The sequence below is a fragment of the Leopardus geoffroyi genome, chromosome A1 (assembly GCF_018350155.1).
Source record: "Leopardus geoffroyi isolate Oge1 chromosome A1, O.geoffroyi_Oge1_pat1.0, whole genome shotgun sequence".
NCBI lineage: Eukaryota > Metazoa > Chordata > Mammalia > Carnivora > Felidae > Leopardus > Leopardus geoffroyi.
The window spans coordinates 156,448,491-156,461,577 of NC_059326.1; the positions used below are offsets into that span (position 1 = coordinate 156,448,491).

At 36.3% G+C, this 13,087-nt stretch overlaps 1 protein-coding gene across 5 annotated transcripts in view; it reads right to left on the reverse strand.

Moving 5' to 3' along the window:
- The window catches only part of KIAA0825 (KIAA0825 ortholog), a 396,110-nt gene that overhangs the window by 372,163 nt on the left and 10,860 nt on the right, over positions 1–13,087 (reverse strand). For 2 of the 5 annotated variants that reach the window (XM_045498038.1, XM_045498073.1), the window contains exon 2: positions 4,486–4,629. The exons of 2 other annotated variants lie outside the window; for them this stretch is intronic. The gene's annotated coding sequence lies outside the window, so the exon portion shown is untranslated. Of the gene's footprint in view, positions 1–1,637; positions 1,673–4,485; positions 4,630–13,087 lie in introns of all 5 variants that reach the window. One more of the 5 variants, XM_045498057.1, reaches the window with a different exon arrangement.

Here is a 13,087-nt window from a genome sequence, read left to right on the forward strand (position 1 = left end):
AAATGGATTTACAATTCTCATTATCTTTATTCAGTTTAAAAGCATACGTATTTAAGAATTCAATATATTAACATATTTCATTTTTATTTTCACCTGATTTCACTGGACTCAACTGGTTAAGTACCACAATCAAGTGGCCTTTAGCAGAACTCACAGGCAGGAAGTGCCTCAATGAGATATTTTTCAGAAAAATCCAAATACTGAAGTTTATGGTTTGGACTCTAACAGCAAAGATATCCCTTTATGTGATGAGCTATGCTAACAACAGTATCTGTCAATTTATTACCAACTGAGAACCAAGAAGTATATGATATGAATCTATTCTATTCTAAGATGGAAATCATAGCAACATTAAACTACAGTAGCTAACATTTATGCACTTGCTTCATATCTGTTCTAGACCCTCTGCATGGATTACATGGATTACTCATTTCATCATTCCGACAATCCTGTGAAATAAGAACCATTTTAGACCTCATTTCCCTGATGGTGAAGCTAAGGTACAGACAGCTGTTTAACTTTCCTGAGGTCCCACAAAACTAGAAATAGGAGCTGAGATCCAAACCCCTGCCAGTGGTCTCTAGAATTTGTACTCAAGGCAGTGTGCTACACTGTGCTTGTAAGAAAGTCTCGGGTGTTGGAGTAGTTAGGTGCTATTGTGGAGAGAAAAGACCTCTTGCCCTTTACACTATGGGGTGTCAGCCCCATTTCCTCCCCTTCCCCCCCCCCACTCTTTAAACAACTGATTTCAAGATAACTTGGGGTCTAACCTCGGATGGCTGCTCATGTTTACTTGTCAGATCTCTTTATAATACACTTTACATATAATAGGAATACCCAAAACAGCATAAAGATGAGCATTCAGTATTACACTGCAGATAAAAATAGAAATCAGTTTAAAAAATTTTATTCTGGGGGCGCCTGGGTGGCGCAGTCGGTTAAGCGTCCGACTTCAGCCAGGCCACGATCTCGCGGTCCGTGAGTTCGAGCCCCGCGTCAGGCTCTGGGCTGATGGCTCAGAGCCTGGAGCCTGTTTCCGATTCTGTGTCTCCCTCTCTCTCTGCCCCTCCCCCATTCATGCTCTGTCTCTCTGTCCCAAAAATAAATAAACGTTGAAAAAAAATTTTTTTTTAATTAAAAAAAAAAAAATTATTCTGGGGCGCCTGGGTGGCTCCGTTGGTTGAGCATCCAACTTCTGCTCAGGTCATGGTCTCACGGTTCATGGGTTCAAGCCCCGCATTGGGCTCTGTGCTGACAGCTCAGAGCCTGGAGCCTGCTTCAGATTCTGTACCTCCCTCTCTCTCTCTCTCCCCTGCCCCACTCACGCTCTGTCTTTCTCCCTCTCAAAAATAAATAAACATTAAAAAAAAAAAAAAAAAAAACCTAAAAAAATTTATTCTGCATATATAGAAGGGCAGGAGACCATAGCGGTTTAGAACTGTTCTCTCAAAGTTAATAACCTAGGAATCTTGTTAAAAATGTAGATTTTCAGTAGGTCTGTGATTTTTCATTTCTAACAAATTCCCAGCTAATGGTGATTCTGCTGGTCCAGGGACCACATTTTGAGTATTGAGGGTTTTAGAATGCAAGCTTTGGAGTCGCACTACTGGTGTGTGACTTCTAGCTCCATTACTTACTAGTTTTGCAACCTTCTCCTGGGCCTCTACCACATCTGTAAAATAGTAAGATCATTAAATTGTTGTAATGAGGATTACATGAGATAATCCATGGATTGTTTACACAACAGTCACTGGCATATAGAAAGCACTCAATAAATATTAACTCTTAATACTATAAAAAACTATTAAAAACATATATTGTATCCCATTAGAAAGTCATTTATAGAAATGACTGATACAGCAGAAACAATAAATAAAATTCCATCATTCTTTCCCAGGTAGTCACTGGGACATCACTGTACAATGAAGGACATTTAATACATAAGTTGGATCCAGCTTTATTAAATACATAAATCTGAACATGCTCTAAATGAATTTGCAAGAAACCAGCTTGGCCTATAATATTTTGTTTTTCTGCAGAGAAATTTTTCATATTGTAGGTATATAGTGAGTTCTGATTCATTTATTTGAATAGCTTCCTCTGAATTTAGAAACAGCCATTTTTGCTTAAAACTTTTCATTTTTATCAAATAGAAATCAGAATTAGTATTAGTATGAACAATAATCATGATTTTAAAAATTTGTTCAGTGGTGCTTGGCTGGCTCAGTCGGTAGAAAATGCAACCCTAATCTTGGTCTTGGGGTTGTGAGTTTAAGCCTTATGTTGGGTGTAGAGTTTACTTAGAAATAAATCTTAAAAAAAAAAAAGGGGGGGGCATTTGTTATTTAAAAAAAAAAAATGTTCAAACAAAGGACACTAAGTAGAGTTTAAATGGGTTTAAAGGATTTAGTCCAAACCTTCACAAACAAATGTACAGATTTTCAAACCACTACACCACGCAGCATAATTCCCTCTTCCTGTTGAGGACTAGGGCTTAGAAAGACTATGACTTGTCAGAATTGTGATGATTTAATAATGATGTGATATGGGAGGGTCCAGTGAATAGGAAAAGTTAGGACCAGAAGTGAAGATTTCACAGCATCGTCCTAAATGAAAACTATTAAAAATGTCTAAAATTTAACACAGCTTGAAAAATAGATAGAGGGAACAGAATGGAACTAGAGGGAACTAGAAAAGATTAATGTTTGCTGAGTCATTGATAAAAACCAGGAAGGGTAAAACCTAGTGGTTCAATCAAGGAGGAGATGAGAATTATGTAGTGTTTTTGGTTAGTCAGTATCTTTGAGCCAGCAAGAAAAGATCAATAGGTAATTTGCTTCTCTTTTAATCTTTTGTACCTCTAACACAGGTGATGAAAAAGACAACTATGGGACAGATTCTAATATGTTTATTTTTCTAAATTAAAACTAGATTCAGCATAGACAATTCAGACCTGAGTTGTGAGATCATGACAGATAAGAATCCAGGAGAAGAAAGGAATGTGAATGAATAGATTACTCTTTCCCTCCTCTCTCTCCTCTTTTGCTCTTTCCCTGCAGAGTGCTCTTGGTTGCGAAGTTTTAAGGCAGGTTTTACATATACTCAACTACACCGAATAAGGATTGTTTCAGAGGAAATAACTTATACTCTTAGTGAAAAAAAAATATCAAGTGTGGAAACTGTGATTCTCAACATCTATGGAGGTGACGACCAAGATCCAATGGTTAAGACTGGAGGCACAAGAAGAGTCGATTATGAACAGAATTATATCAACATCTCATATCTGGTTATTTGGGTTTCTATTGGTCTGAATCAAATTTCTGAAAAACCAGAAATTCACCAAAATGCCTGAGCTAACTTGTCCATTTACGAGGCAGGCATCACTTGTCTTTCAACAGCAGAGAAGCAACAAATTCCAGTTCAGTGTGTGACCCATTTATGCCTCTTAGATTTATCATATGCAGTTTTTAATGACCCCGAACTAAAGGAAACGTAGAAACCTATTTGAAAAGCTGACATTAAGGTTGTGACACCAACCAAAACAACAGAGAATTTAAAGTTAAATTGACACACAATCCCCAAATGAGTCTGTTGCTCTCCTAATTTAAAAAACAGGTACTATGTGAAATAGTGATGGCATGTCAGTGTCTGCTTTGAAACTCCTGAATTTTGTCATGTGGTGTTTGTGTCACAACCTTAATATTATTTAAATATACTTTTTAATATCTATTATTTAAAAAATATCTTTGAATTGAAGATGCTCCTAAGGCTTTGAAGAAGCCAACCTCAAAGCGCCGCATTGCTAGCATGCCACTTTTATTAGAAGTGGTGCATAAAACATTTGCTGTTGACAAATCTAATTCATTAGAAGGTGAGATGGATGCATTTTAAAATAACTGGCTGGCATCATTATCTGCAGCATCTTTTATAAATTATTCCTCTTTTCCCTTTTGACTGAACTTGTCACAGTTCCTTTCAGAGCCTGAATGTTATGCCTTATAGTCAATGCTTTCAACATGTTGAGACGAGTCATAAGTTAAACAAGCAGTGGGACTTTCTTTTCTAGAAATGAGGAAGAGTAGCTAAGAAATGCTTACAGATTATTTCGTTCAATTCATTGATTTTTAACTAAAGACAAGGAAAGTCAGTTAGTGGTGGTTTTATCTCACACAAAGGATTTAAAAATAAAACTGTACTGTTTGGGTAGAAGGCAGCATTTCAAAGCAAGGTACATAAAAAAGAGCTGCTGGCAGTCCCGCTGCACTGTGGTGCAGAAGACTTAGTTTAAAATTGAATTGTGCTTCCCCTGACATCGGAGATCAGGTACATCATAAGGCTGACAGCTGGCTGGCACACCAACTTCCTAAAGGAAAATGCTAACTGTATTTCTCTTCGAGGCCAAAGGAATAGAATTACAGAAGCCTTCAAGGAGACAGAGCGAGCAGAGAACAAATTATTCAAAAGATGAAGAAAAACTTTTCTTACCTAATTTTGTTTCAGAAGACTCGAAGAATGAGCTGGTCTTCTAATGCTAAATAAGGGGAAATTATTTCCTTCCAAGTTGTCAGTGGAAGAGCTGCCTTTTCTTTATTATCTTCATTTTTCCCACCCAACATATACAAAATACACCTATAAATTAATTAGATAAAACTTTATCACCGTCACAACGGAGGGGGTATGGTCACATTACTTGTTTACGATGGTAGTGACAGTACTATCATGAAGTTCTGACATACAGGCATGAGTCAAGAGACCGGAAATACATCAAGACATGCTAAAGTTGGGGTACCTAAGAAAACTTATTAACTAGACAATCCATAGACTACGGACACATGAATAAGATACGCATCTAGAAAAATCTACATGCAAAACATTCCTTTGTCAGTGATTTTTCAAATGTTCCTAAATAAATGTAGATTTTACAGAGTAAAGGATGGATGTACCACACAGAAGCAAAGCATTTCAATACAATTACTTTTATCCTGTTAATTACCAGTTTAGTTTCCAGAACAGTTTGTTAAAACCATTTTTTTTTCTCACTCTTCTGGATATTCTTGTTAAAATAGATTCTAATTCAGTTGATTGGGGGTTGGGATTTGGGATTCTATATTTCTAAGAAGCTTCTAGATGATGCCACCAATGCTATGGAGCCATGGATCACGCTTTCACTAGTGGGGTTCCACCAGTCTATTTGTCTTTCCCTCCATTAAAGTATACTGTTGCTATTTTTGATGACTGGCCCTTTGTTTTTCCATATCATCTTATAATCTACTGTCAAGTATTCCCCCTTCCAGACCAAAACAAACAGGAATTTGAGACTACACTGATTGAATTGGGCATCTGTTAAAACATGGAGTTTTGCAAGCCATCTGTATGGTATATCATTCCACTTACCAAGTTCTTATTGTCACACAATAGTACTATACTTTCCCCATAGGAGTTTTGTATATCTCTTATTATGTTAGATGTATTCCTAGGGACTTCATATTTTCAGTGTTAGCGTAAACAGTATGTCTTTGCAAAAATCTTTTCACTTTTTTGTTTAAATATGTATTTGTATAATTTTTGAATATGGATGTTCTTATCCGGGGTATTTGCTAAATTAATGTTCTTATATTTTTTCTTTAATTTTGCATCATGCACAAATAGTAAGTTTTACTTCTTTGCTCCAAAATCTATGCTTTTTATTTCTTTATGTTGCCTTACTAAAAGAAGGAAAAAAGTTAAACAATAAATGTGCTATTTAGTAGAAAAGACTATTTTGTTATCTTCAACCCATGAAACTGATCTCTTGGTTAGGCCTAGGTCGACTAGAAATCTGCTATAAAGGTTCCAAATGTTTCTTTTGACATTTATTGATTGTCCTCATACTTTTTGCCTTTCTCTGGTGTCTAATATTCAAGTGCTTAATTGTTACTAACATTCATTAAACCAAGCTGACGTCCAGTTGTTATTTCATCAAAAACAGACAAACATCCTCATAAATAACTTGGCCACTCTGGGAACTGAATTTGAACAAAAGGGGAAACAGGAATTATAAAGAGAGAAATGGTTCAGTTCCACCTATGAAGTAGGGTGAAGATGCCAAAGCTAGGACACCATTTTAGAGATACAACACATCATCTATACTCCATAGCTGAAATCACAAGATTTCTTGGAAAACCTATAAATAACTGAAATTGCCTTCTGGACGACAATGTCAGCCTGCTCCAGGGCAAATTGCCCTTCTTGATAGCTTTCAGCCAATTGGCTGACCAAAGGGGAAAAAAATTAAGATTTACTGCTTCACAAACTGTCAGTGTTGTTATCATGGGTCACCTGAGGGAAGTTATGGAGAAAAGAGTAAAGATAGAGGAGGCAGTAATTAAAATGCAAAAGCCCTGTAATAAAAAAGGCACGGCAAACTGCTTCTTTAAAAATACATTCATATACTGCTACAAACAAGAATTATAAAGATGTAGAGCATTGTACAAAATGCTTAAATGGCGAAGTAAAAGCAGGACCCAAGACAGCATGTACACATTACACTGCAACTGTTTAAAATACGTGGATAGGAGTGCCTAGTTGGCTTCATTGGTGGCGATTCTTGATTTTGGGGTCATGAGTTTGAACCCATGTTGGGAGTAGACGTGACTTAAAAAAATTTTTTTAATTATGTGGACAAAATTTTTGATTAGGAAGACCAATCAGCATGCATTTTCCCCCTTTCCCTGACATCCCCTTAAAAGATAATAAAGGTGTGTGTTAGTGGTTGGGGGAGAGGATATAAGCCATAACAATGAAGAGACTGAGAAAGCCATCACTATAAATTTATACAAACTGACAGATAAAAGAGCATTCATGGAAGAAGCAGAGAAGGAAAAGTCAAACCCTAGAGTGTGTGTAGAGAATGCTGCAATTAAGGGAATGGCTTGATATCCCTGACAGAAGTGTGGAGTAAGAAGTGAAGCTAAAATATGCCAAATCTCCCTCCCCTACCTTTTTGTACAAGCAACTATGTACTTTGTCTTTTTCTTGTTCCTGATTAAATATCTGACTGTGAGTAAGAAAAAAAATAAGCACATGGGAGAAGTGTTGTGGTTGAAGAAATGCATTAACAGTCTAGAAAACTAGGAAAGGCAGTATGGGTATGGATACTTCTAAAGAAAGTCAACCTCATTCAGGCCTTTAGCTGACTGCCAGCATTCTTGATTTTCTCATTTCTAATATGAATGCACAGCCAAGAACCACTGGGCATTTCAAGAAAATCTTTTTTTTTCCTCCACATTTGGGACCACTATAAAACAAAACTTTACCCTCCAAAAAACAGATAAAACAATAGAACATATAAATTTTCCATCATTGTAATAAAGTAAAGAAAAAAATATATACATAATATAAGACCAGAAGTAGGACTTCCAATCAGCAAATATTCTTCTAAAAAGAAACTAAAGAGACAGACAAAACTGATAAGCACAGTCATTTCAGTGCTCTAGAAATTGACCAAAGGGATATAACAATTTGAGAAGCATTTATATTTGAAAGACTGCTAATCTTTAAGTAAGAACACTAAGACCCTGTTACATTTTGGTCTGGCTCTTATCACCATCAACCACAACTCAGTCAGCAAAGAGGTTCTTCCAGGGTGAGGAAGATCATTAAGACTGGAAACATCTCTGTTGTCATCAAATAGGGCATCAAATAGGGCTTGAACTTGAGTGGTAGGTTATGCCCATGTCCAGCAGCATTTCAGTGGAAGTGATCATCTTGTAAGTGGGCAAGTAGGGAGAGTAAACAGCCGCTTTAGTCCAAGGTCATGGTCATAACTGGGATAGATACATTCTTACCTAAGGTTGAAAGGATGTGCAATCAAGACCAGAGAGGAACAAAGCTAGTCACATATTCTTGAGGCTGAATAATCACATGCACAGAGCAAATGTGAAAAAGCCCAGCAGAGTGAAAGCTATACCACACCTGAAAACAGTGTAAACTTCGAATACATTCCTCTATCAGTATAGAGATCCATGAGTAGATTACAGAAGACTTATTGATTTCATGTGTTTAAGCACGAGCACTATCCAACAATCAGCTTAAAGTTTAAGATACACAGACACAGGATCAAGTCCTAGAAAGCCAAATGTAAAACTCAAAACAAGAATATTAAAAAAACAAAACAAACAAAAAACCCCATATTTATCAGTGCCACACATCACAAGGGAGACAGACAGACCGTCACTGTACTTAGTTTAGGCAAACTACTAAACAAAGAAACAATCAAATGAACAAAACCACAACTTTCAGGGGAAAAAAAAATATATCAGAATCCAGAGTTGCCACAATAGATGATCTAAAATATCCAGTTTTCAATAAGAAATTATGAGACATACAAAGAAATAGGGGAAACTATCTCAGTGTCCCTAGATTATATTAGATTTAAAAAAAGACTTCAAAGTAGCTATTACCAATATGTTCGATGAAACACAAGTGACCTTATTTAAAGAATTAAAGGAAAGTAAGACAACAATGAACAAAAAATAGATTCTCGACAAATAGAAATTAGAAAAAAACATCAAATGGAAATTTTGGAGCTGAAAAGTACAATCACTGTTGGGGGGTGGGGCTGGGTGGCTCAGTTGGTTAAGCATCTGACTCTAGATCTCCTTCAGGTAATGATCTCATGATTCAGGGGATTGAACATTTCATTGTGCTCTGTGTTGACAGGGTGGAGACTGCTTGAGATTCTCTTTCCCTTTCTCTCTGCCCTTCCCCCACTCACATACACCATCTGTCTGTCTCTCAAAATAAATATACTTCAAAAATAAAATAAGCTTCAAAGAAAAAAGACACATATTAAAACTACAGCAAAATGGAAAATGTAAACCCAACCATGTTAATAAGTACATTAAATGTGAATGGTCTAAACACCTCAATCAAAAGGCAGAAATTGTCAAAGTAGATAAAAAAGCAAGATCCTACCACGTGTCATCTAAAGATACATATCTTACATCCTAAGACAAAAAACATACTAAAAGTAAAAGGATGGAAAAAGATGCCATGCAAACAGTAACCACAATCAGCTGGAGTTACTACACTAATATTAAACAAAATAGGCTTTAAAAAGTAGTATTTGAGGGGCATCTGGTTGGCTCACTCGGTTAAGCATCCAACTTCATCTAGGTTATGATCTCACTGTTCATGAGTTCAAACACCATGTCAGGCTCTGTGCTGACAGCTCGGGACGCTTAGGACGCTGTGTCTCCCCCTCTCCTTCTGCCCCTCCTCCACTCACATTCTGTCTCTCTCTCCTTCAAAAATAAATAAACATTGGGGCGCCTGGGTGGCGCAGTCGGTTAAGCGTCCGACTTCAGCCAGGTCACGATCTCGCGGTCCGTGAGTTCGAGCCCCAAGTCGGGCTCTGGGCTGATGGCTCAGAGCCTGGAGCCTGTTTCCGATTCTGTGTCTCCCTCTCTCTCTGCCCCTCCCCCGTTCATACTCTGTCTCTCTCTGTCCCAAAAATAAATAAACGTTGAAAAAAAAAATTAAAAAAAATAAAAAATAAATAAATAAACATTAAAAAAAAAATGGGGGGGGAGGGGCACCTGGGTGGCTCAGTCAGTTAAGCGCCCGACTTCGGCTCAGGTCATGATCTCGTGGTCTGTGAGTTGGAGCCCCACGTCGGGCTCTGTGCTGACAGCTCAGTGCCTGAAGCCTGTTTTGGATTCTGTGTCTCTCTCGCTCTCTGCCACTCCCCCACTCATATTGTGAGTGTCTCTCTCTATCTCAAAAGTAAATAAACATAAAAAAATTAAAAAAAAAATTTTTTTTAATGTTTAAAAAATAGTATTTGAGGGGCAGCTGGCTGTCTCAGTCAGTAGAGCATGTGACTCTTGATCTCAGGATCATGAGTTTGAGCCACATGTTGAAACTGGGGCCTACTTACAAAAAATAAATAGACAATAAATAATATTAAAAAAAATAAAAATAAAAGGAAATTTTACCAGTAACAAACAAAAGAAAAATAAATTTAAAAAAGAAAATAAATAATGTTTAACAAAAATGGGATATTTCAAAATGATAAAAGGGTCAGTACATCACAAAAAATAATGTTTATAAATGTATATGCACTAAAACAAAGCACCAAAATCAGTGGAGCAAAAAACGACAGAGCTGAAAAAAGATATAGATCATTTGACAAGTATACGTGGATATTTCAATACTTTCCTACAAAAAATTAATAGAACAGAAAAGCAGCAAGAGTATTAGAAAATATCGTTCACCTACTCAACCTAACTCATATATACTACTCCATTCAATGATGCCACAACACACAATTTTTCAAATGTCAAAAAATATTTTCCAAATTAGACCATACACAAAGTCATAAAATAAGCCTCAACAAATTTTAAATAAATAAGATCATAAAAAGCATAATCTATGAATAGAACAGAATTAAATTAGAAATCAATAGTAGAAAAAAATCTTGGAAAATCCTCAATATTTGGAAGTTAAAGAACATACTTTTTTTTTTTAAGTTTATTTATTTTGAGAGAGAGAGAGAGAGAGAGAGAGAAAGAGAAAGAGAGAGACAGAGTACGAGTGGGGAAGGGGCAGAGAGAGAGAGAGAGAGAGAGAGAATCCCAAGCAGGGCTCAGACCCGCAAAACGTGAAATCATGACCTGAGCCAAAACCAAGATTCGGACACTTAACAACTGAGCCACCCAGGTGCCCCAAGAACACATTTCTAAATATCAAAAAAGAAATCACAAAAGATTAAAGAAATTTTTTACTAGGGCGCCTGGGTGGCTCAGTCGGTTAAGAGTCCGACTTCAGCTCAGGTCATGATCTCACGGTCCGTGAGTTCGAGCCCCAGGTCGGGCTCTGGGCTGATGGCTCAGAGCCTGGAGCCTGCTTCAGATTCTGTGTCTCCCTCTCTCTCTGCCCCTCCCCCGTTCATGCTCTGTCTCTCTCTGTCTCAAAAATAAAATAAAAAATAAAGTCAGAGACTCTCAATCTATAAAAAAAAAAAAATTTACTGAATGATAGTGAAAATACAATATGTCACATTTTATGGGATACACAAAAAGCATTATAGAAAGGCAACACATAAGATTACAGCAGAAATAAATGAAACAGAAAAAGCGAAAAGCAATAGAAAAAATAAAGCCAAAAATTGGTTCTTTGAAAAAATGAATAAAATTGCACACTGTTACCACGAGTCATCAAGAAGAAAAAAGACACAAATTATCAAAATAATGAATAAAAATGGTGTCACTATTGACTATGCAGAAATCAAAAGGATTATAAGACAACACAATTAACAACTTCATGCCAACAAAATAGACATGCAGATGAAAAAGACATTCTTAGAAAGACATAAATGAGCACAAGTGACTTAAGAAGTAAGGTGAAAACTGAATAGACCTAAAGCAAGTAAAAACATTAGTCATTCAAAATCTCCACATAAAGAAAAGCAAAGTCCCAAGGGCTTCAATGGTAAATTCTATGACATAAAAAAATGAAATAATAGCAACATTTCACAAACTATTTCAGAAAACAAAGGAAAGAAATCTTTCTAATTCTATGACAGTATTATACTGACAGCAAAGCCAAACAGATACAACACAAGAAAATAAAACTGCAGACTAAAAACCTATGTTAAAAAAGAAAGATATGGGGCACCTGAGTGTCTAAGTCAGTTAAGCGACTGACTTTGGCTCATGTAATGATCTCCCGGTTCACGGGTTTGAGCCCTGCATCAGGCTCTGTGCTAACAGTTCAGAGTCTGGAGCCTGCTTCAGATTCTGTGTCTTCCTCTCTCTCTGCCCCTAGCCCACTCATGGTCTCTCTCTCACTCTCTCACAAAAATAATAAATAAGCATTAAAAAAATAAAAAAGAAAGTTCTAAAATCAATACCCTAACTCTCAATCTTCAGAAAATAGAAAAAGAGCAAGCTAAACCCAAAGCAAGCAGAAGGAAAATAAGGATTAGATTTGAAGTAAATAAAAATAATAGAAAAACAACAGAGAAAATCAATCAAACTAACGTTGAGTCTTTTAAAAGGTGAACAAAGTTGACAAACCTTTTAGGTAAACTGACCTCCTCCCCCAAGTCAAAAAGATAAAAGACTCAAATTATTAAAATTAGAAATGAAAGAAGGGATATTACTCACATTACAGAAATAAAGAGATTATAAGGGGATACAATAAACAAATGTGTATCATCAAATTATACAATCTAGGTGAAACAAACTCTGAGAAAGATACCAAGTATTGAAATGACTAAAAATTTTTAAAAAACATGCATAGACCTATAACAAATCAACAGATTGAAGTTAATATCAGAAATCTTACCACAAAGAGAAGCCCAGGGCCAGGTTGGCTTTATTGGTGCATTCTACCAAATATTTAAAGAGGAATTAACACCAAACCTTCACAAATTCTTCTAACAAATAGAAGCGGGGATACTTCCCAACTCATTCTCTGAGGTCAGTATTACCCTGATACCAAAACCAGACAAAAACATTACAAGAAAACTATAAACGAATATAAAGGCAAACATACTCAACAAAACATAGCTAACTGAATCCAGCAACATATGAAAAGAATTATACACCGTGACTAAGTAGGATTTATCACAAAAATGTAAGGTTGAATCACACACAAAAAAGAATCAATGTAACACACTTTATTAACAGAATATAGAACAAAAACTACATAATGCTTTAAATAGATGCAGAAACGAATGTGTGGAAATCCAATAAGCTTCCATGATGAAAAACACTCAACAAACTAGGAATGGAACCCAGAAGCTGACCTCATACTTAATGGTAAAAGGCTGAAAGCTTTGCCGTTACAGTCAGGAACAAGACAAGAATATCCATTTTTTATTCTTCTAGTCAGCACTGTACTGGAAGTTCTAGTCAGGGCAATTAGGAAAGAAAAGTAAATAAAAGGCATCCAGATTTGAAAGGAAGAAGTAAAACTACCCTCTCTTATAGATGACAAGATCTTGTATGTAGAAAACTCTAAGGAAACAAACCCCATGATTGAAGCTAACGAATACATTCAAAAAGTATGTAAGACATCAGACAAATAAACAAAAATCAAA